General features: G+C 37.1%; 1 protein-coding gene across 3 annotated transcripts in view; it reads left to right on the top strand.

Annotated features, from left to right (window-relative positions):
- Positions 1-25075, top strand: part of TMEM163 (transmembrane protein 163) — a 105645-nt gene that overhangs the window by 38396 nt on the left and 42174 nt on the right. The gene's annotated exons all lie outside the window — the stretch shown is intronic.

The following is a 25075-nucleotide window of genomic DNA, read 5'->3' as shown; positions in this document are numbered from 1 at the left end:
CAGTTTTTATGTTAGCTGGTCACATGAGTATCAGGCAACTGTGGTTTAACTTTGTGAAGGAAAGTGAAGGACTGTGAAGGAAAGTCTGTAAAGCATGGATAGTTATAATTGCAAGGCTGAAAAAAGATTTCTTCAAGCACATACTGTCTGATGGTGCTTGTTTATTACCACGTGTTCAGCTCTAATGGCAGCAGCAGTTCAATATTTCTTGTTTAGCCTGTTTGACCAGTATATTGAGTCATCTTAATACCTTTACTTATGTGGTATTGCAAAAAGCATATAGGCAGCAAGACCATATAGAAACTCATGCCCTCCAAATCCTGGAAAGTGTGATAAAGTTGTAACCTTGCCCAAATATATCAGAATCCTCAAATTTGAATTTATCCGTCACAGATAATTTTGATCATAAGCAAAATAGTAAGGAGCACTTCTTAGTGTCACTAGCATTTGTTGTGTGAGAAGTGATTCTCAAAATACATATTGTGTACCAGGACTTAAGCTGTTCTGGCAGAATGAATCATGTTTGCATCATATGAATATATTATTAATAAACCGATACTTTTTAGTCTGGCGGAAAGGGCTGCATGTTTCAAAAGCACCATCGTATAGCTAAAAGAAAGACTGCCACAAGTAGTATTTGATTAGTAAGGAAGCTGCAAATATTTCTTGATTGAGTTTGCTGCCAGAATTAAACATTACAGGAAAAACTGAGAAATTAAGGAGTTCTCAGTAGGGAGGTTTACAAGGGAAGATTCCCACCCAAGCAAGCATTTCTGTTTGGGAAGAGACTGCTTGGAAAACTTTTCTTGCCGAAGAATTGGTCCTTGGTCATTACAAGTGCAAAAATCACTCCTGTGTTTGTCTTCAACTTTGCAAGCAGAATGAAAAAAAAGGAAATTCCCATAGCTAATAAATGACACATAGCTATTAGATATTGTTAAAGAAGCGCAGTTCGGTCCAGGCGACCAGTGTTAGTCGCTCCATAGTTCGAACCCTAGATTTCCTGAAGCAGTCTCAGGCATCAAATCTCATAAATAATTTAATAGGATGGTACAGCAGCAGGATCAGCTTGAGCTGGGTGCCTCTAGGGAGGGACCCCAAACAAAGAAATCCCTGGGCAATTATACCCTTACAGACTATGCATCCACCCTCCATGCAATCTCCACGTGCCTCTCACGCGCCCTTTGGTTCGATAGTGATTCTGGCCTGAGCTCTTCCAACACCTTCTGACTCCGTATCGGATTCCTTCACTGTCTCCAGGCAGGCCGTTATCTTGTCGAGTTGCAGCTGCTGCTGGCAATTGTAGCCTCCTCATCTTCTGGTTTAGGCTGGCTCTGAAGGCCTTGTCTTGCTTGAATAGATACAAATTCAGTACAAGTTCAGCACAAGTTCAGCAAACCTAGGTGAAAGTTTACAGCTTCTGGCCTAAAGCTTCAGCAAATCTAGCTACTCGTGCTAAGGAAGCAAACAGCATACTAAATGACACAACATTAGTGGTCTAAGTGATTCATTCTATTTAAAACTTACTTATTTAAGCTGAACAACTAATATTTCTTAACAGATATCAGACTTATTTTTTGTGGCTGTTTCCAAATCTGTCAAGTAGTTGCTTAAACATGCTTTTTGGTAAAATAATCTTATTTTAAAGTCCTGCCTGGTGTTGGATGATTCTGAAGTATAATAGACCCTGGGTACTCTGTTGCTCAGGAGCAGTTAACGCAACTAGGTTGTTATACCTGGAATGTCATGGTTGAAGGATCCCCAAGCATCTCTGGGGTATTCGCGTACTGCACTCCATATAGCATGCCAGATTTCTTAGAGAAGTCTTCGAGGTTTTTTTCTGTGTGTGTATTTTTTCATTTGCTGAAATCCTACTGAGGATAATTAGCAAATAATCCTCTGAAAGATTACCTAATTAATGGGAAATTGGAGTCACACAACTTGGCTCTAGAGATGAAAGGAACCTATGTGTCTGTGCAACAATGGCCCTGTGTTATCTTTCCTTAATGGATTTCAGGGATGTAAAGGGATAGGTCAGGAAGGCTCCAAATCTTTTCATAATTAACCTATAATTTACTAAAATGAGAGAGAGAAAGTTGCTTATGAGTAATGGGTGATCTTATGAGCTTAAATGAGATACTAAACATGGCTGAAATTGCCAATTTCTGTGGGGGTTTACAGAATCAGGACTACAATTTGATACTTATTTATTGATGACATTCATAAGGATCCTTTCTGTAACGCATATTACGACTAAATGACTTATCTATTGCTATCACCTTTTAAAGCAGCACACCGTCTCATGTGCCAGCAAATGCAATGCTCGTAAGGTTGCTATTTTCAATTATAATTAACTTAATCAGAAAAAAAGGATAGTATTGTGATTCAAGATATTATTCATTTGCTTAATAAAATCTTTATTCCAGTGATAATAATTAACATGCTTGTATAGAATAAGAGTCCTGGCAGAGTAAATTTAAATCTGCGTTCCCACCAGCAGCTCCAGCCCTGCGCATGCCTTCTTTTGTAACATGCACGTTTGCAGTAAGTACAGGTTTTCGGATGTAAATTAGATAATCCTCATTAGATGAAAATTGGGCTTTGCGATACAGTTTTAGAATAACCCTATGCCCTTTTCCCCACAATGCAAATCATACTACGGCATAGACGGGGACTGCCATGCTATTCAAACAGTAGACAGGGGCTAAATCTGATGCAGAGGCACATCCTCTTTATTCCAGAAGGAGCAAGTGTTGATTGAACACGTTTGCTGAACATCCCTTGAGCCATGCAGCTCTGTTTATAGTACTTGCCTTTGCTCTGGAGGGAACTGATTAACTCTATTTAAATGCTACAACAGCCATGAAAAGTGAGCCTAAAAGAAAAATGAGAAGATGAAATATCTATCTATCTGCCTGTCTATAATGAAAATACAGGGAGCGATTAAAGATAAGTCTGATCTTACTTAATGCATTTCCTTATAGGTCATTACAGCATTGCTGTGTATTTATAAACAAAAATACCCTGCTCCCCAGCATCATCTCATTCTGGAATATGTGTATATAAGTAATAGTAAATCTACATATATATTATAAGACATTATTAGAAGCTCTGGATTCTCTGTATGGAAAGAAGGGCACGAGATAGAGAGCTCACACAGGAGGTTGATTTCTGTTGTGGGCAAAGAAACTGAAGGATGTGAATTTATTAAGGTAGTCGAAACACACTGTCTCTAATGTTAACAGTGTCTGGTGCAGTACATGCACTCCCAATCCTGTGAGCTACATTTAGTCCTAAATAAACTCATCCTTGTTTTGTACCAATGTGGATGGAAATTATCAGCTCTGTCTGCAAAGACATAAGTCTACCCCCTAGAAGACGACCCTGTTAAAACAAACAATCAGTATTAAAAGCGGTGATGTAAAGTTATAACAGCATATGAACCGGGTGCCAGTTTTACATTGTAATACCTATGTGAACGTCTTCATAGGCCTTTGCAGTGGAAAAGTACTGTTTTTTTTAAAGGACTGACTGTTCTTTTTTCTCTTTGGTTGTGTATATGTTCTAAAATGTCTTCTAGAAAACTAGGAAGATCTAATTTATTTCTAGGTTTATATCAAATACTTTTATGAATGTAGAATTGAAAATAATGGAATCACTGTTACAGGTTTACATGTACGTGATAATAGAAGCTGTACCCTGTCTATAAGGGTTTTTACTCATTCTGAAGTGCAGAATGCTCTGAGAGAAAGTACGGCATCATGTTTATGCTTAGAAACCCAGCTAGAGATAGATGGGAGTGTTGTTATCCTAAGAAAATTTTCAAAGTTTATGAATAATATCCAAAAGGAATTAAAAATTAAAAGATCAAAACCTATTAATTGGAAATCTCCACAAAATGTTCACTTAGAGTATTGAAACATTTAAAAAAAAAAAAAATCTTTTACTTGAGCTAGCTTAAGTTTCTACATGGAAAATAAGTTATCACAGAGGTCTCATTTTCCAACAAACCTGAATTTTTCAGGACAGCAAATCTGTTGAAACTGTTCTTTCCTGTGCTCAAGATACAGAGAGCCTTACTATACTGCTTTTCATAAAAAATATTAACATTATGCTGGGTTAGGCTGTTGAAATTTTTCAGTGTTCAGTGAATAACAATATGACTGATCTGTATAATATTTCTTCTTCTAATAAAACTGAGAAGAGGAATACTGCCCCCATTTCACAAACAATAGCTGCATGAAATACATGAAAGATTTATGTTCATTTATACAATATTTAAACTAAGAGCACTTCACAGCATGGGGAGATGTCAGTGTTGTCATGGCAACAGCTGAAGAAGTGTCATAAATGGATGAAGCAGAAGTCTTAGGCTTGCCCAAGCTGAAGCCAACACCTTGTCTATTGTTTTGAACCTGCAACCTAACCACCTGAACATTGCTTCTCTCGTTTTGCTTTGGCAGCCTGTATTGTATCAGATAGGAAAAGGAGTAACTGTCTTTGGGTGGTTGAGTTAGAAGACTTTAAGCCTGTATACAATTCCCTTTGCTTTCCCCCATTTGAAGCATTTTCTGCTGATGACACAAGGCTGGGACCTGAGGAAGGATCTTCTGGTGATGGATGTTGACAAGTGTGACTATCCTTTCTTGATCTTTGATGTCTTAGGCTGTGTCTACTTCTTCCAGCTTATCCCACAGACTAGCTCAGTATTAGCACCATTCTGTGTTTCTACAAATGTAGTACATTGCCACATCTGTCAGCTCAGTTTGGTTTACTTTCCCTCCTCCCAATACATGTGTATTTGTGCCTACATATACATGGAAAACACATGGAAGCATATTTTGCTTTGCTGTGCTAAACTGGTCCTTTTCTGTAGTTGGAAGATGTGTACAAATGACTAGTTTGTGTTTGTTTTGATTTGATGCGAATTATGCTTTGTTGTACTTCATTGCAGCTTCTCAAATTCTTAGTAACGTGTAGGGGCTGAGGGATTGGTTTTGGCCAGTTGTTTTTACCGTGTTTTTCATTACTGGATCAGCTTTGGGGATGGTGCTTGTTCTGCAGTAGTTCCAAAAAGCAAAGGAAAAATAAGAACACCTGCTTGTGTAAGTTTCATGTTCTAATAATGTAGTTATATGTCACAAGAACACATTACACTAAAATCTGTAATAAAGAGAGGACCTGCATATTTAAAGTAACGTCAAAGGTATATAATTAATTGACCGAATTCTTTGGGAAATCAGCTCATCTTCTCTGTAGGACTTGCTATGCAGACATTTCTTTGTCTTACAACATTTTTAAAAATCTATACAAATCTGTGTAATAACATTATACAGGGTTTTCTTTGATGCTGTTTCTAGATATTTTTATTCAGCCAACATTTCTGTCTTGTGGTAAAATAAAAGGTAGCTACATATTGTTCTTCAAGCTACATTAGTGTTTCTTTAAGAAAGAAAGGATATTTTCATTATCCTTGCTGTAATAAACTTTTAGGTGGATTCCTAAGTATTTCTCTTGAAGTTTAAGGATGAACCAGTATCTTACTGATGTGCTTTAATTTGACAGTTTTTTGCCTATGGATCAGAATTTCTTCTGAGTTAATTTTATAAGGAATTGAAAATGTTCACAAGTTGTTGTGGAAAAACTACTGAAATACTGGTATTCAGATGTAGGGCTTAAGTAACACTGAAAAAGCATTAAGTGCTTTCATTTTGTTAGAGTAGATTAGCTTCAGAAAGAAGACATTTTCTTTGAAGATCTAGGTCTAGAGCTTTGTAGTGGACTACTTTCAAGACTGAATTAGGCCACTGATTCACTTTTTGTAGGTTTTAGTGCATTTTTCGAAAAGGTTAAAAATCCACTAATGTATGTGTACATACTTCTTACATGGAAAATGAATAACAACAAAATAATATTTCTAAACAAATTGTAGATCTGATCCAGTGTATACTAAGAGCAGTTGAAGTCATTCCACTGATTTTGTTGGGCACTGGATAAGACCTAAGTTTCATGACAAACTCTATATTAAAACAAGCTAGAATAAACGGGTATATAACTACGTTTACATTTTGTGATTGTTTTTCATTTCTCTCCTTGTTTATCCAGTGGTAAAGCTATGTTAATCTTTTTCAAACTGCAGGATCCATATACAAGTCTGGTGAGTCATTGCAAGTCAACAAGGTTTTGTAAATACCATGGTATAGAAGAGGGAATCTAATCACGTAGCCTTTGTCATTGTCAGTGGGTTTGCTTTGAAAAGGGCCTAGAAAAGGTGATGGAGTAGATTTTTATTTTGAAAAAAGACCAAAAACCAAAAAACCCAAACAACTTGTCTCATTGTACACAGGAATAAAAATTTTTCTTTCCAAGAGTCTGTGGTGGGTTGACCCTGGCTGGGTGCCAGGTGCCCACCAAAGCCGCTCTATCACTCCCCCTTCTTAGCTGGACAGGGGGGAGAAAATATAACAAAAGGCTCGTGGGTCAAGATAAGGACAGTTTAATAAAATGAAAGCAAAGGTCGCGCGCGAAAGCAAAGAAAAACAAATGATATTATTCTCTACTTCCCATCAGCAGGCGATGTCTGGCCACTTCCTGGGAAGCAGGGCTTCAGTACGCGTAGTGGTTGCTCGGGAAGACAAAAAATGCCTTCCCTTCCGCCTCCCTTTACTTAGCTTTTATATCTGGGCTGACGTCATATGGTATGGAATATCTGTTTGGTTAGTTTAGGTCAGCTGTCCTGGTTATGTCCCCTCCCAAGATCTTGCCCTGCCCCAGCCTGCCATTGAGGGAGGGGGCAAAAATGTTGGGGAGACAGCCTTGATGCTGTGCCAGTGCTGCTCAGCAGTAGCCAAAACACTGGTGTGTTATCAACACCTCTCTAGCTACTAATGCAGAGCACAGTTCTATGAGGGCTGCTATGGGGACTATTAACTCCATCTCAGCCAGACCCAATACAGAGTCATATAAAGGTAATTAAGTATTTGAGGTTCTTTGTTTAAATCTGTGGTTTTGCAGTGATATTTTTTCAGTAGAAAGTTTGTTGGTTTTTTTTTTCTTTTTTTTTTCTTTTTTGTTTTGTTTTGGTTTGGTTTTTTTTGGTATGGAACTGTATAAATTGCAAGTGGTGCAGAGAGGAAACAGATGCTGTACATCCACTTCAGGTCAACTGCAAGACAGAAATTAAAAAAAAATTTAGCACCAATAGAATGGCTTTTCTGACAGCTTATCTGAACATCACACAGTGTTAAAGGCCTAGCAAGTCTAGTGTGACTAATGTTAGATCCAAAATTGCAAATAATCAAAGTTACAGTAAATATTTAGCCTTTTCATAAGGCATAAAAATCAGAATCTGTGTATTGTTGAATGCTAATTCAGACTCTTGTCCGAATCTAACAGACTAATTTTATCAATAAATGACAAAGACTGTGTATTTTAGATAGGTGGAACCTGAATTATAAAGGGAAACTGGATTGGTACGTTAAGCAAATTTGAATTAGTTTTAAATATCTAATTTTACTGAGTATTTATAAAATCGTTTTGATTTGTTTCATGAATATATTCTTTTAGCTGCCTCGATGAACTTTTCTCTTTAGGACTGCTTTCAGTGGTACCTGTCATGAAATTAATCATCTGGTCTGTGTTCAGTACTACAGTTCCCAAATGCCAACACCTGTTTTTACAATTCTTTCACAGTAGAACTTAAGAATTTGTTGATTCTACTTGCATCAGTATGAAGCTGCAAACTTTTAATCCAGAATTTATTAAAGAACATCAAAGATACGGATCAAATAATCACTGTTGCATGTTGTTCCGTGACATAGAATAATAGCAGAAACAATTGAGAAAATCGTTTCCATTGAGTAATATACAGCATCAAAAAAATCATTCCCAATTTTATTTAAGGCTCTTGGCATCATATTTACTTACTAACTCCTGATAAGCACCTTTTACTCCTTGATTGTATTTGCTGTTCAGAAAACCCCTCACTTTCAACAAAAGCAATAATTTGTCAGAAGGTAATTACAAAGTTATTAATGAAGTAGCTTATTTTGGACCCTAGTTTATCAGTATGCATACCTCAATAAGTCATTATCTATTGAGTCTCTTATCTTGAAAATATTTTAAATTAAATAAATGTTAATGAAAAGTGTTCTATAAAAGCATGCAAGTCAGTCGTTACCAGATCTCCATAGGGAAATAACCTATGAGGTACCAATCCTGGGTTGGCGCTGTATTGTTGTGAGATGAGATACAGGCCAGTGTGAGTGGGCCAGTCCACCGTTGAGGAGCTAACCTTGGTCAGTGTGCATGCAAGCCATAGTCGTGGGGAGGATGAGGTATTTGAGCTAATAATGGTCGAGATTAGTCAAAAGTACAAGAACAAGTCAACACAGGTATTTCTTCTAGTCTGGAAATTAGAAGAATATTAAAAGCCGTGCCAGTGAGCAAGTTTGCTTATAATTCAGATTGTAAAGTTTGAAACTTGTTGATCTATTTAAGCTGAAGCATATCTCCTATAGTGAGATCAAGTACGAATCAGTATTGGTTTTATTGTATAGCAGTCCAGGTAGGAGTCTGTCATTTTGTTTCTGTTATGGCTTATGATGAAAGCAAATTCCAAACAAGTCTTTTATACAAAAGAGCAGATGCTTTTGTTATATATTCGTGGGAAAACAATGCATGTGAAGAAAACAAATGAAAAAAGGAAATAAATGGAGTTTTTAGAGTTTATGATTTAGGCTTTTGATCCTTTCCTCCCTCCAAATTTTCCCTGTTGCAACTGAGATCCCTTGCAGGGTTTTGATTACATCAGTTTGGAATGTCTGTAGGAAATCTACTGTCATTCCAAGAGGTAATTCATATGCCAGACCTTTGGATAACATGGCTGGTGGGAGAGTTGTACTCCCAAGATCCGTCTTGGATCTTTTGTACAGTCTTGTGGCTGATAACTCAATGTATGGTGTAGTAGTATGTGCCACAGCAAAGAAAGTGGGCTTGTTGTAGTCTACCTGGTGACTGGTCCTAAACCATGACTCTTCTTTTCTGTCATGGATTTATAAAAGATGTTGAGGAGGCCAGAAATAAATGATTTTCTTTGAAAATATGAGCCTATAAATACATGTATAGCATAAAGATTAGCTTCTGTGTCGTGAGGGCTTTCTGGCACATAGGAGATTATTTGCCTTAACTTACTGCAAATCCATTTTACAAATATTATTAGGGCTAACTGTCTATTCTATATATGTACAGAACGATCACCTCCTTTTGTGTACAAAGTTACTCTCCTTGCTGCAGAAGAAATTTCAGAATTGTTCTAAAGCCCTTTCAAGACTTACTGTGTGTACTGTGACTAATACCATGGTTTCCATCTGAAGCAGCTGTGTCATTCCTACATCTTGCCCTAGAGGATCCTCAGTTCTATCTCCAAATTAATCTTTTCTCCTTGGCTGTTCCTTTCAATCGCTTTTTCTTTATTTTATTCTTTGGTAGAATGAAGAAGTGTATGGCAGCTATTTTTTAAAAGATAGCATGCAAAAGAAAATTTCATTATTAAGATATTTGAGAAGCTGTTACAAATTCTTATTTGAAGAAAGGATATTGTCTTTCCAGCACTTCAAAAATATATTTGCAAAATAATGTTTTCAGTTGTAAGAATTCTTTTAGCCAGCAGTATCTTTGATAAAGTTATCTCAATAACTTCCATGGAAATTTTTAGACGACTTTATTGCGCTCTGTTCAAAACGGGCAATTTGTAAATTTAGTTTAAGTGTTACGAACACAGTCAATTATGTGAAGGCTAGATAATCAAGTAGTATAAATAAATAAGCACATCTGAAGAACATGGTGTAAATTTACACACTCTGAGACTCTGGACTCTTATCTCCTATGTATGCAATCAAGATATCATGAAATACACTGCGAGGTGAATTTATAGTACTCCAGAACTCTCAGTAATTTTCTTTGCACAGTCAATAAAAAGTAGCTTGCTCTTTCCACTTTCCAAAAGCAAGCTACTTTTCTCATATTGTATTATTTAATGTAATAGTCTACCTGTTTGAATGTTGCAATAATATCTTCTGACTTGAGAGTTGACCTGCTTGGGAGTAGAGGGAAAATACTTGTTAGACTCTTCTATAACGCCACTACAAAGGTATCTAAATTCTGTGATTATACACGTTAACTTCAGATCATTTACATTAGTTTTACACTGCTGACTTTATTCTTGATTTTCTCTTAAAGTGGCTGAATAAACTTGCTGCAATTTTTTTTCTGTTTGCGGCGAAGCATACTCAACATCGTAATATGGCTCTGACCACTATGCAGCTGGAAAGATGACTAACAGCAATACAGGGAAAACAATACAATAACTTGTAAATTTAAAAGGGTGTCTTACCTGGGAGGGAGGCTGAGAGGTCATCAAAAGCAGTGAGTAAGTTAACATAATTAGAGTTGTAATTGAATATGAACTACCTATTTTGGCTTGGAAGGCTTTGCAAAAGGAACATCTCTTTTTCATCGGGCAGCAGGCAACTGAAATCACTAGGGGCAGTGGTGTTTGCGTCATTGAGGGAATCAGGCTGATGCTGTGTTGGTGCATCAGGCCAAGAAAGTTCAAAGCCTTTCCCCACCAAGGAAGGAAAGCAGTAAGTCTGGCACAGTGGGAATAGCAAGCAAGACATCTTTGGCCAATATGAAATGCTACAGTAGCGTTACAATTCTCAGCCATTGCAAAACCTACCAGTTCTAGTAAATTAATCTCAGATTCAGGGATCAGGATTGGTGACTACAAATTCAGACCACTGTATTTTTTTAAATACAAGTCCAGCATTCTGGTGTTAGTAATTCTAGGTTTCTGCTTTTATAAATAAGCAAGTATCCTCAATGTGATTTACAAATGAAAAAAAAAATGCATTACTTTATGCATGGAGCCAGAGAATGACTAGATACTGACTGATCTCTAAAAGCAAAGCAGATGAGGATCTAAGAATGATAAAAATGTGTGTGTGGTTTTTTTACTTTCAATAATCTGAAGCAATGTTTTTAAAAATATATCACTGCCAACAAAAATTTTTAAAACTGTTCGTGTCATGATTGTAGAAGACATGTTAACCCTTTTAAAGTTAGCTCCAGTTTCAGAAGTGCTACTGGCAGAAAACTTGGGACAGAATTTTCAGAGACCATGCTTATCATTTTGAAAAATTAAGTCAGAGTATTTTAGATGACTCCATGGATTGTTGGTGCTGAGGGTCTTGCACTGAAAATTCATTTTGATTGCAGGTCAGCTGCTTGTCAGCTCTGCTTTAAACATTCCCTGTATACTGAAATGTAGAAATTTTCTTCTTAGTTTTGAAGCTGTTTCATGCTAGTAATAAGCCTATATAACACAAAAAACCAAAAAGAGTAACAGCAAAAGCCCTTTATATGTTAGAAGAAGAGGTGTATGCTGCTTGACATAAAGGTTTTATCCTGGCAATATGTTTCTAACACTTTTCAAGAGCTTGCTTCTCGGAGTAGTTGTGCATGGAACATAAAAAAATAATTGATGTACTTTGAGTTTTATTGACATGATTACATGTTGTAAATAGCAATGTACAATTTTGTAATATCCTCCTGTCTTACCATCACATTTTTTTCTGATGTTACCTGGACTATTTTTTGTCCAAATAAATTAAGCTTATCTCACAGAGACAGGATTGGAAGCTTTCTGTTATTTTGATCAGAATTAGCAGTAGATGTGTCAAGCCAATAACTCTAAAATTGGACAGATGCAAAGTAGTGTGGTGTGTCAATCATTTGCTGGTTTTTCTTTTAGTTTTAGAACTGCATCCTTCAGGGAAGCTGTTACAATCTTCCTGGTCTTGTGAACTGCTGAGTAGGATTTCCTACTGCTGCCTGTTGTCAAGACTGTGCAACTGGAAGAAAACTGTAGCAGTTTTAAAATGTTTTTGTTAGAAAATCAGCATTTCATGTTTCCAAAAAGGTTTATTTAGAATTATTGCATTTAAAAAGCTACTACCAAAGCTTAATTTAAAACCCCAGAACAAAGGAAATTTGTTATTAAGACTCATATTTCATTGTAATTTTTACTAAATGACTTAGAGCCCGCAGCTAACTTAACATATCGGGTTTGCTCTTGAGTGGTTATACTAAGCCTACTGCAGTGCTGTTTTGTGTGTACAGTATGTGTCATCCTTGCTAGCAGAGCATCTCCATATTACAACCCTGAAGTAGGATTGATGACAGGCTTCTTTACTGTGTCCCTTAGCAATAGATTGTTAAGATTAGCACGTCTGAGGAAGAGATTTGTCTGAAGGGCTTGCAATTCCTTCCTACAGTTAAATTCAACAGAGAGTTATCAGACAGTTGATTTCTTTCCCTGGAAGGTTTGTTTATATTTCAGCCTAGAAAGATAAAAAAAGATAACACAGAGGATTTCCTTTTTTTTTTTTTTCCTTTTTTTTTTTCCTTCTTCCTGACTTTTGATTTATTTATCAGAATTGTCTGTGTTCAGAACTTGGATGTTTAATTAAATTTGCATAAGAAGGGTGAATTTTCATTGCTTGGTGATCTGTATTAAAGGAGCATTAATAATCCAGTTCAGACTTTAAGATTTCTTTACATTCTGGCAGCCATATGAGAAGTAAAGAAAGAGTCTGCTATCTTTTAGTTGTTCAGCTGAAATCCTGCCAACAAAACACGTAAAACATCTCTTAGTTATAAAAGCATGGGCAAAGAAGGTCCGGCAAAGAAAGAATCTTCTGGACATGTGCACTTTAAAGTGTATTTGGGAATAGAAAAGAGTAAAATTATTATACAAGAATGAACCAACATGCCTTCCATTAAACACAATGCTAAAATAAAACTAAGAGTGGATAGCTTTTGTAGAATAAGAGCTGTAGGGAGTGCCTGTCTTTAAAGATTTATACTTGTATGGCTTCCTACCTTCCCTTTTGGGCTTGCAAAATGGCCTTATAAGAAGTGATCAGCAAATGTCATTTCCTCTGTGCTTAGAGGACTCAAATAAATGGCTTTATACATATTAGATCCTAGTTTCATCATTTATTTTGTGAGCAAACCTCTTTTTGTCCCTCAGAGCCCTGTTGACTTGGGTGGAAGTCAGTATGTTCATCAGTTTGCTTACACACAGTGAACAGCAATACATAAGCTTGCAATTTCCTCCCTTCTTTATCAGTACATTTTACTTGCAGTTTCCTGGACTATTTAACTATTTTGTGAAAATAAAATAATCTTCCCTAATAGAGATAGGAATGTAAGTTAAATGTCACTTTGATCAGAACCCATGATACATTATACTGAAATAGGTGATAAAAATCCTCCCGTTGGTCTCACTGAATAAACAACAAGGTAACATTTTCAGTCATCTCTTGCTTCCCTGTTATGTGACCATAGAAATGAGTTTATAGTGTAAGAATCTAGGTGATAAGCAGCCACGAACTATCTGATAATACAGTGAATGTAAATAAATGTTGATAGGACAGTACTTGAAATAAAATTAAATTATGAAAATACTTGCTGATTCAGAACTACCGTAGTTGTTTGGGCATTTTTTAGGTTTATTAGCAGAATTGACCAGTAAAATTTATTGTGTAAAATTGTGACAGTTTTCCCAATTTACCCTCAGTTCCAAAATAAATATTACTTTATTCCAGTATAATTCTTCTGTGTTTGAATTTTAGTGCTTTGTCAAATATGCCACATACAGGAATTCTTGAATGTATAGACCAGTAAAGGGACTGCAAGTGATTTTGCATTTTTAAAACTGCAGCCTCTTAGAGTGTGGGAGTGCCCCTGTGAGGCTTTTGCAAGTTTAAGATGATAAATAGAAGGAACTGAACCCTTCACTTGTTAAAATTGAAGATTAAATGGAAGGATTTAATGGGGTATGGAATAGCTAATTTCCTGTCTAGTAGTACATCAAGGTGTCCTTAGCATGATGTGCTCTGTGCCTAACATACCTCTGAGAACAGGCCTTTGGGCTCCTACATACTAAAACGGGCTGCATGTCTACAGCTGGAGAAGTCTGATAGGATGTCCTCTCCCACACTCAGTTGCGGTATCTAAAAGCTTTTACACCAAAAAGCAACTTTAAATTGGAATTCTGTTTTTTAAATGTGTATGTAAAGCCAGGATTTAAAGTTTCTCCACTAATTCACTGAGGTGTTTGGGATGGTTTGCATTCTTAATCCTACTTTGTAAAAAGAAAATCTCTGTAATATTGTGCTATATTCTGGCAGCCTGCTTAATTGTATTTGGCAGTTTGTTTTGGTTCTGGAGCAGCTCACTAGCCACTTAATTAAAAAGGGGGGGGGGGGGGGTACCGTGATATGTGTCTTGTCTCTGAAATTGATAGGTAAAAAAATGATGAAAAAGTCTGTGAAGATGACTAATTATTTTTCAATGACCAAAGCTTTTCAGTTCAAATCTTTCCTGGTTTTCATATTTCTAAGGTCATTAAAATGCTTAGAGAATAAACATTTAATATGAGACTAAATGTCACGAGTGTGAATTCCTTCTGGTCTTGTCTTCACGCACCATGTTCCATTCTTTGCGTGTTCAGGAAAGCCAGGCATAGAGAAATGAATATAAGCCTCCTTTTTTCTTTTCTTAATTTTATTTGTTATGATGAGGAAAACGTGTCAATCTTTGCATTATTACACTCCTCTCTTGTGTCATTCCCAATGACGATAGAGGGACTCAGTTGTGCCATTAGTCATTGGCTGGTGTAGGAAGTGCTGGGGAAGGCACCGATCCATGTACAGAGAAGAACATTTGGTTCCAAAGAAGCAGCCTGCTGTACCACTGTGTGGGGCAGGTCTGCGTGGGATCGTGATCTGTGCCCTCTGGCTTCCAGGTTAGAGCGGCCGTTCCTTGTTCCAGGATCTGTTGAACCATGGTCAGTCATGGATATGGGCTCCAGCTGGGGTAGCAGTCTTAGATTTCTAAATCACAAATGTGTATTTGCAGAGAATTTATTCGAATTCTGTTTGTTCTCCTCAAGAACAGCATTGCAGGACTTAACCACCTGTTAGTTGAGGGAGGAACCAGACAAAAATACCACGGAAAGTGGCAAGCAAATATCTTATTTTACCTTCATTCCTTCTGACAGATTTCCTGTTGCATTTGTGTGATTTTTTGCAAAAAAATAGAACACAGATAAATCGTTATGCTAGAAATTGTTTAAAAAAAAATCAGTCTGTCTGTATGTTCTTATTTACCTGAGTTTGAATGTCTTTTTTAATAGCTCTTTCTCATAATTATTTTGGGTGTCTTCATTATTGGGTGTCCAACTGACAATTTTGGACTCATTTTTCTGTGTTCCAAATTCAGAACCTTTCAAAGGTGTCTAAAATGAAGAATGCTTAAAATAGTCACCTTTGCATTCATGGGTCTCACTGCATTTGTGTTCTAGAGGTTTCAGCAGGACAAAAATGAGTTTGTAATAACCCATTGATGGGGGATGACTAGTCACATTAGTTTAAGTAATTAAAATTACATTATACTAATGCAAGTTAAAGGGCAATACAAAATTATTTTTCAGTATGAATGGTTTTTCAGCACTTGATACACTTCTGAAGTACTGCTATAATTCTGTATAAAAGGAAGTCTGTTGAAGTACTTCTAGTATAAAAATAGAGTATCTTACAACTGTTAAGCTGTGGGAATGCCATAAAGATCATGCAGATAATTTCTAATTGGGTTATCATTTTCCATAGTTAAAGTTTGCATTTCTAAAAGTTAAGGCAGTGCTTTGAGAATGTGAAATATCATAAAAGGCAGATCATAATACCAAACAGCTTATTCAAATGGATAAGATATTCATGGTGCCTGCTGTCACTCTTTGCAGAATTACTAGATGCTTCCATATGGTGAAATGATTTTCTCTGTGTATAACATCCTGAAGTGTGGAAGTACTTTCATCCCATTTTATATATAGGAATCCTAAAAAAGCGAATGTTTAAGGGTTTTGTCAAAAGTTACTTATTAAGACAGTATGATGTGTGAGACTGTGCCAACTACCCAGACCTAGCTGCCTTTTCAGACAATTATACTCTCTCTTCAGAGTCCAGTTGTTTTGGCTATTAAACTTATTCTGGATCCCTAATCTTCAAATATCTCCTAAGATCCCTGATCCACTTCTGTTTCCTTATCTGTGAAATAGAGAGACTACTGTAATTGTTTGGTTTGACTTATTTTTTAAGGTAGTTGTAAATGTAGTTATATGTCTATAGTGACCTCAAAAAATATAAGTCTCCACACACATGCTGAATGAAAAAGTTAAAATCCATCAAATAAAATAAAATAGATTCTAATTTATTTGGAAAACTTTCTATGGTAAATACAAAATTTTGCAATTCATTGCTGTATCCATTGAGCTGCTTAAAATTTTACTGAAATTCTAGGAAAAAAAGACCTTTGGTCGAAAATTTGTATTTCGAAGTTCACATGCAACTCCAGTGAAAATATTATTATCTGGCAGGTCTGTATTTCTTTAGAACTAGAAAATTCATCTGTGTTGTATTGTGAATAGCAGATACTAAGAAAGGGTTCTTACAATTAATGTGGAAAAGTGAGAATTTAGCCAGTGCTTTTGTGGACTGGTTTTAAATGCTTACCACGGCTAAAATGTGTTTCTTTCCTCTAAGTTTAAAGAACACCGGGAAGAATCTACCTTGAGTGCACTTAAACCACAGATAGATTTTTTTTTTTTCTTTTTTTTTTCCTTATCTTATTTAAGAACTATATTTAAGGTACGGGCTAGTTGGTGGAATACTTGTAGAAAGAAATATGATATGCGGCAAAGCTAACTAAATCCTCTCTTGATCTAAATCCTCCATGTCAACAACTTACATGGAGTAGAGGTTATACTGTAGTATGATTCCAGGTATTTACAGCTGTGTTATGTTTGTCTGCTGGTGTGAGGATTTTGAACCTGAAGTATCAACCGATGAAATACTGTTTGTGTGCACCATAAGGCCTGTGGTTTGAATCTTTGTAGCTTGCTGTGAATTAGGTTTTACAATGTTGGACAATTATTTATGTTTCTCAGAAGTACTTTCAAAATGGACTTTGCTTGGTTTTTTTAACAGCAGCATTGATGATTTGTTTTAATGCTCTTGATGCCTGCTATACCACAACCATTGAAAATGCAATTCACAATCAAGTGAAGTTTGAAATAGTAGCATAAAAATGGCCGGGGGGAGGGGGGAAGAGGTGCTGAATCTGGAGGTTTGGCACTTGGGCTTTTCTGATATATTTCATTTAGCCTAAATTTGGCAAACTTCAAGTTAAGCATCTTTTTAAAATTAAACCACTAGGCTTCTTTTCAGTAATGGAGACAAATAACCTTATCCAGAGTGGGGGGATGCAGTTCTTACTGGTTATGTTCTTTTAAATATGCTTATGTTCCAAATAAAAGCTAATTAACAATAATATTTTCATATAGACACCAATACCTAGCACAATACATAGCACAACCAATGATATTCATATATTTATTTTTGGTTGTGCTGCAGTTAGCCTGAATCCTTGCATGTAAATTCTGTGTTAATATATCTGAGCTGTAGCTTGTGTACGATATCATTCTTTAATTATCTTTTGAAAGGATCTCTCAATCTTTCTAGTGTGTCCACAGGACAGGAACTTACCAGAACCTGAGAATAATGGCCATATTTCAGCTCTTCAAAACCTTCAACGACTGGTAAAAACGTTTAGGCTATGTCCACGCTGTTACAGGTTTGGGGATATGTGTATAAATATGAGTTCGCTGGATCTCTATGAAGTTTTCAGAAACCCATTTAAGTCAGACAAGCTTTTACAAACTTTCACCTCAGTCTTCTGGCTTCTTCTGTTAACTTAGGTAACACCTGCTTTAAAGCAACTGGCCAAACTCCCAAGAATAAATTCTTTATGCTGTTTAGAACCTGAATACTTCTCCGCTAGCTTTGCCTCCAGTCAGTAAAACACAAAAGGTGTATGAAACCTTCCAGGAAGAAATTTTGCCTTTAGAGAGTCTCCTAGGTCATTAAATCTACAAAACTTTCATTTGGATGGAGTGAGTTACAACTCTTGGCCACAGGGCTTTAGAAACAGCTGTTGACTGTGTCTGATATCAGTCAGCATTGCTGGTTGTTTGTGGCTTTTGTAGCCAAGGTACCACTCGTTGTCCCTGTCCAGGGCCAAACTGCTTTCTTTGGTTTTGGAAGCTAGTTTCAGGCTTGTAATTGCAAAGCCTGTGGATTGTAGGTATGAGCTGTGAAAGCTTCCCTGGTAAATGTGCAGTTACGGTCACTTGCAACATTCTAGACCATTTCAGTTGTTATATTTGGAGTTGGAACATCAATAATACATAGTTTCATTAAAAGGCAATGTGTTTTAATGTCATTGAACTGAGTTATTTTGGGTGGTTCAAGTGACTCCATTTGAAATATAACAGATTAAACTATGCACCTGTATGTTCAATTGCAGAGAGTTTGCACCATGTACCTGGAAGGAAAACTAGTATGTTTCTTTTAGACCTTCACGTTTTATTATTCCTGTTCTTAAATGCAAACGTATGCACTTAGTATCCAGATAAAGCTCAACTGGAGCTATAACATATGGGCCCTCTTTTAGTTCCTGCCCCCTGGAAAGCCAAAACTAACCAAAAATACCACTCCTCCTCTTCTCTGATTTATTTGCATTCTTTTTTGAGATGATCTTGTTTGAAAACAGAAGGTTGGCACCTGAGAAAGGAAGCACGGGAGTGTGTGAAGCAGTGGGATGCTGGACAGGAGGGGTCCTGCTTTCTCCCAGAACCGGCACTGCAGTGCACTGCTCTGCTCAGTGCTTGCACATACTGTAATATTACCCCTGCATGGACTTTTTGAGCAACCCTGGAAATTGCTGTTAACTCTGCCTTATTGGAGTTCCCCGATTTCTGGTTTTACAAAAACCTTTTCCTAAACAAATGGTTTCTCGTGTTCATCTGTAGCTATGCTGGAAAGAGTGACATAGAAAATTGACTGCTTTCATATAGCTGGCTGACCGTTTTTTAGTGTTATACTCACTGAAGGGTGGCAGTGAAGGCTTGTTGTATATAGAAGATATTTCAGCAGCTGTTAAAAGAGAGCCCATACATTATTTTTTTCTGAAATCTGGAATGGATTTACCTTCAGTGGGTATGTGTCTCTATCATTCAGTGTTTGCTTGTTTTTTTAATACTGGTATGCTCTTGGAGGTTGCCTACTGTGTATTGTAGAAAAAGCTGTTTCACTCTTTTCTCCACATGGATAATTTTTTCATCATTCGATAAGTTATACCTTGATTATTGTAGTAGGATTGTTTCATAGTTCAGGATTGTGCAGTCCTGCTCGGTTGCCCAGTCTCTTCTGTTCATTTGTGGGAAATGCTAGTGGAGGCATGGGTGCTCTTTTGGTAGTAAATGGGAAGATGAAAGCAAATTAAACAGAAGTGAATCAGGAGACTGAGTAAGCTTTAGGACTGGACTGCTTTGCTGTTCTTTGAGATTGCTACTATTGGTGAGCACCGTGGTATAGTGAATGATCAGTGTGGGAAAACTGCATCTGTGCTGCCTGTGTGAAAGCCAATACTGTGAATATTTAACCCCTGAAATGGAAGATTTCTGATCTTTCACCTTGAGGCACTCATGCAACCACAAGACAAATACAATCAGACAACATGTAAACAAAGGAAATTAAGGGAGAATTGACATTTAATTCCTTGCAAGAACCACAAAACCCAAGTTTTTTAAAAATTCTGAAATTGAAACATTGAAAAATGAATGATTTAAGATTGAAAATCCTGAAGTCAGAGATGATGGTAATAATAGTAAATTTTTTTTTTTTTTTTTTGCTAATATGTCAGCAAACTGGAAAGAATTGTTTGGATTAAACTCAAAGGAAGGCTTTTGTACAAAGCCCTGAAATTCTACTGTTTCCGTAATAAGAAATGAGGAAAATCTTCAACTGATATACACTGTTGTAGTTCACTGAAGTAAATGAAGTTACAAAAGTTTGCAGCTGCTAAAGATTTGACCATTGCAATACATGAAAACAAACAAACACACAAATATTAACTGAGTAATAGACAAGGAAAGAAAGATATTCTTGGAAAGCTTTTCCACTACCAATAGCAGAATTTGTTACCAGACTGAATCTGCAAAGATTTTTAGGATACCTTGAGGATTTTTTTGTCATGGAAGAAATAAAGTAAATTGTTACTGAATAGTAGATAGAGGCACTCATTTATGTCAAGGATCTCAGTCCCTTAAAAATTGGAGGAAAAGGTAAAGCTGATTAATAGTTTTGGTGGGATTGCACTTTCTTTTCGAAGGAAAGGAGTAGTAAATCCTAGGTTCCTTAGCACTGTTGCCTTTGTACACATTTAGAAGCAAAAAGTTCCAGCCTTGCCTGTAGTCCAGGGGACAGTAGAGACAGACTGTGGAAGATACAGTTGCTGCTCTGAAGTGTGTAGAATTTGTACAAAAACCCAGAAACTGGAAAAACAAAAAGCTTGAGAAGAGTAGTTTCTTGGCCTAACAGTCATGCCCCAGGCAGTGGCAGAGCTGAGGACCTGTCTGGCTCCTTTAGAGCCCCATTCACTGAGTCAATATCCCACAGCTGAGCCTTTCACAAGGACAGAAGTCTCCTAGTATTCTGCTGCAGTTTGTTCTGCACAAAGTCATTATGACACCTTTCAGTCACATGGAAAAATGAACCCTCTTAGGGACTTCTTTAGAAATTGGTCATAAATTCTAATGAGAACAAGATCCAGGTTTAATATACATTAAACTTATGCTTCCACTTGGTAGATACATACATAACAGTATAATGGTATTGCCCAGAAATAAGGGTCTTTACCATGTTGATGCAATTATAAGCTGGGGAAAATGACCTGAAGATTTTGTATAGATAGGGTTGGTACAGTTTTGCCAATGACTTTGGGTTGGAAATATGGGTGTAGGAAGATGACGCTGATGGATAGCACTGGATCTGCCCATGTAGATTAGATGCCTGGCAGACTTATGTCCGAGAGATTGAATGTTTATCAGCCATTTGTAGCTACTGTGCTGATTGCAGAAATCTTGGGAATGTGCATATAAATCCTTAAATTTTGCTCTACTAGAATTTCAGGGAGGGGAGAAGGTGCCTGGGGAAATGTATGTTTACCTGTTGGTCTGGTCAGTAGCATTTTTTTACAGGTATTAATGGTATCAGAATCATGTCTGTTCTTTGCCTTCAGTTGTTGTGAGGGATTTTTAGAAAGAATTACTCATTTGGTTTTCTCTGCTTAGAATGGATTTATTTAGAAATATTTATTGTAACACTAGTTTTTGATGTTTTACCAACACTGGGCAATGAGAACAGACACTATTTCGGCTTCAATTCTGATTCAGCACAACTTCCAGTTCTTCTTGCTTGTGACTCTGTACAACCTGCAAGATATGCATGGTAATATATATAGAAATAAACTCAACACTTTCAGTGATGTTCAGATTGCCTGCCTGATTTCTGCTAAGTGAGGTCATGTGCTTTGAAGCCATGATATTTCGTGTGCTGGCATCCAGGTGTGTCTTTCAAAAAGATTAATTTCAAAGCAAACATGATGCAGTGATTGTCCCATCAAGAGGAGCTTCCTAAAAGTAGTTTTCCCTTCTCTGAGTAGGCAAGAGGAGATTTTTATGACAGATGGAGGAGCTGTTTGTGTGTACCACCTCTCATTTGTAGCCAGACTTATCCCAAAGATTTCTGTTTGGGAGAACTGGAGGCAGAGTTAATTTCTTGTACTATTTCTTGTCTCCTACATTTGTGCAAAAAGGTATGAGGGTCCTCTCCCAATGCAGAGAAGGAAATGAGAGGCCCAGGGTCACTGTGGGGTCCTTGCTCTCCAGGAACACATTTTAGATGGATTAAACCTGGCAAAAACTGGTGGGAGACTAGATGGCTGAAGAGTTAAATTGGGATGATTTTGTAGGGTTAGGGCCCTAGTCATATGACTTTTCTGAGGCACATGGAAATGAATAAACCCCTTATCTTGCTGAGGGTAGAATGTGTGGGAAAGGGGGTATTTTTCTTTATTTGGAATCAGTTTCGAAGGGTTGAAGGAATTACAGGAAAATCTGACCTATAGGTGGGCAGACTTCACAAATTGTTGTCGCTGTGCAGGTGGAGGCAGCAGTAGATGTGGCTTACTGTGCTGGCTCTATTTTTAGTTTCTAACTGCTTGCAAGTTCTGTTTACAAATGTCAGGAAAATGCATTAGGATTATCTGCTTTATTGTGGAGGTAATAAAATGCTGTCTAATTTAGCCAATAAAATAGCTAAAAGCAGGCTCCCACTGTCACGGCAGCGTAGCTGCTGAATGTATAGGGTGGCTCCACAGGATTTTTAAGCTGCCCGATCTGTTCTTTCCTCATTGCTTGTTTCCCACCATCGTACTGATTCAATATGGAGATTAGGAATCTTTGGGGTTTTTTTACATCAGAGGTTCATCTGGGAATAACTGAAAATGTGTATTGAGAAGAAGGAAGGTGAGGGTTCAGCAAAAGCTCTGTGATCCATTCCTGCAGTACCATACATTGCTCCTGGAGAACAGCAGTGATACTGGAAGCAGAAGGACCATGGTTATTCCTTTGCCCACGGGTCTCAAGTTCTTGGGTCCTGAGAAGTACTTCCCTAAAAGTCCTTTCAGCTTTGGTGCCTAGAATGGGAGCCAGTCATTGTCTTTAGAGTATGTGTCCAGTCTGTGGCAACCTGTATTGGTTGATACCATGTAAGCCAATACTACAGTTGCTTTCTCTGCCATAGAGCCTAGACTTATGGACAAACATCTCATTTAAGCTGGGCTGACTTACTGGTGATCTTTATGACTGTACTTGTCAGCTAGAAGTATTAATGTGCTTAAGTCAGGGCTGAAGGTGCTTTAATGTTCTTATTTGACTCTGAAAGGATGACAAATGGGTTTTTCCCATTAGAAAACCCATATGTAAATAAATAATATAAAAATATATCTTTCCAGTGCTTAAATGGTCATTACTACTTTTATTATGGCCTTTTACCACTACAAGTTAGTATTTTAAGGTACTAGTCCTTGGAAAATCTTTCCTCCAGTCATATTCACTAGCTAGCAAAAAGGTTTAAGCAGACTTGTGGTACTCTTAGTTAATACTTGTTTTTCATTACTGTTCTAGATAGTTCAGGCCAAACAGATTGTGTGTTAGTGCTGTGGATATTCATTGTGGTAGAATACATAAAAATACAGTTCTCTTGCTAAAGACCTTATGCTTTAAATACACCAAATATGTCCCCTAAAGCATTCTAAAGGTGTGGCTATCTCTATGCACTTCATCACCTGTAGAATTTATATATTAATTTTAAAGGGAACCATAGACTTAATTTAAGTCTGGATTAGATTGGGGGAAAAAGCTGGCATTTTAGTAAAAACTGAGAAGCTAATTCCACTACAGAGGCAGGCTAAAAATAGAAGTAGGAGTAAAAGTGTGGCTTTGAACTGTATCATATGAAAGCAGTAATGACGGGAACATTGCAAGCTTGTGTGTACCTGTGAATGCCCATGTGGGTTTTTTTGATGCAACTTCTGCAGTTTTTGAAACCGTATGCCTCTAAGGAGTCACACAATGAAAATTTGAGAGGTAATATATTATTATGCACTGAGGTGTTCAAATTTGCAGCTGGATCACTGCAAGCTAGTGTCAGCTTGTCAAGTGTAGCTCTTGCCTGGCAAGTCTGACCAAGAAATATAGCCTCTTTTTTCACCTAGGAGATGAAGTGTGGGAAATCATGATTTAACAATGAAAGGCACATGTAAATCTGTACTGTTTCAATACTCTTCAACTTTGAGAAAATGGGAATCTGGAAATGAACTTGATGACTTTTCTTTCTGTTTTGGCCAACTGTAATTATAAAGTCCAAATATATGCGATATCTGGCATGCTCGTGGCCATAGCTAGGTCTTAGATCAATAAGAAAAGGGTTATTTTTTCCAAGATTTTAATTTCTGTTTATCCAGATAAGTGCCACAGAACTGCAGCTTGCTGTTACTGAAAAGAACAGTCAAACCATAGCGGCTCTGTTCTGCCAAGCTGTTCTAATGAATACTGGAATACTGAAAATTAGATACTGTGTTTGTCAGCCTAAGATTGACAAAGTTGTTGACGAGTCTTTTTTTTTTTTTTAGTGCATGTATTTTTATTTTTACAAAAAAAATATTTTTCTTAGCAAGTTAGCTGATACCTATTCATAAGAGTAGTAAAATTAATCCTTTTAGGCTTTATTCCAAGCCCTCTTAATATTGGAACTAGAGTGCTGTGCATTTTGTTCAGGGAGCACAGGTTCGGTTAGTACTATTCTCACTCGACAGGTTACAAAACATAGCAAGAAGGCTAGAGCTGCTCAGTGCTCGAGAGCTTGACATAGTTTTAGTGTTGCTGTTAGCCTGTGAGAGTTGTGCTTTGATGAAGTCCCATCTCCAGGTGATGGCCTCTTCTGTTGCTGCCTGCTTCTTCCCTGGTATTCCTCTGGGCTATTGAAAGGTATTTTTCCTTGCACAGTACCTCTTAGAATTGGGAACTGTGAGATGATAGAATTAGGATGCATGGAGTAAAATTATAAAAATTATAGCTTTTTTTCTAGATGTTAGCCCATTTTTAAAGTCTCTTTTATTTTTTAGAGGCAATATGCAGTCAAAATTTTTCCTGCTAATGCTTTTTCCTTTGGAAATCACTGATCTGATGGAATTTGAAGCATTTCTTGGGGCTGTGTGAATTACGCTTAGGCTTTTTGTCAAAAAGATGGCAGTGAGTAAGTCTGGATGGGCCTGCATAGTGTGCTGTCAGCCACTTCAGGTGGACTTTTGTGACTCGCTGGAGCAAGGACCACTTTGAGACATATAAAGTTTTCTGATTTTGAAATTGTGGTTGCAACATATTTTTACTCAAAACTGCATTTGAAATGCAACATGTTTCATAAACAGACTGTTTCTGAATGCTATGCCAAGGTCTGCCCTGTTACAGTTTTGGAAGAAAGAAAAGCATCTC

The sequence above is a fragment of the Aquila chrysaetos genome, chromosome 6, assembly GCF_900496995.4.
Source record: "Aquila chrysaetos chrysaetos chromosome 6, bAquChr1.4, whole genome shotgun sequence".
Classification (NCBI taxonomy): Eukaryota; Metazoa; Chordata; class Aves; order Accipitriformes; family Accipitridae; genus Aquila; species Aquila chrysaetos.
This window is presented reverse-complemented; position numbering and strand designations above follow the sequence as displayed.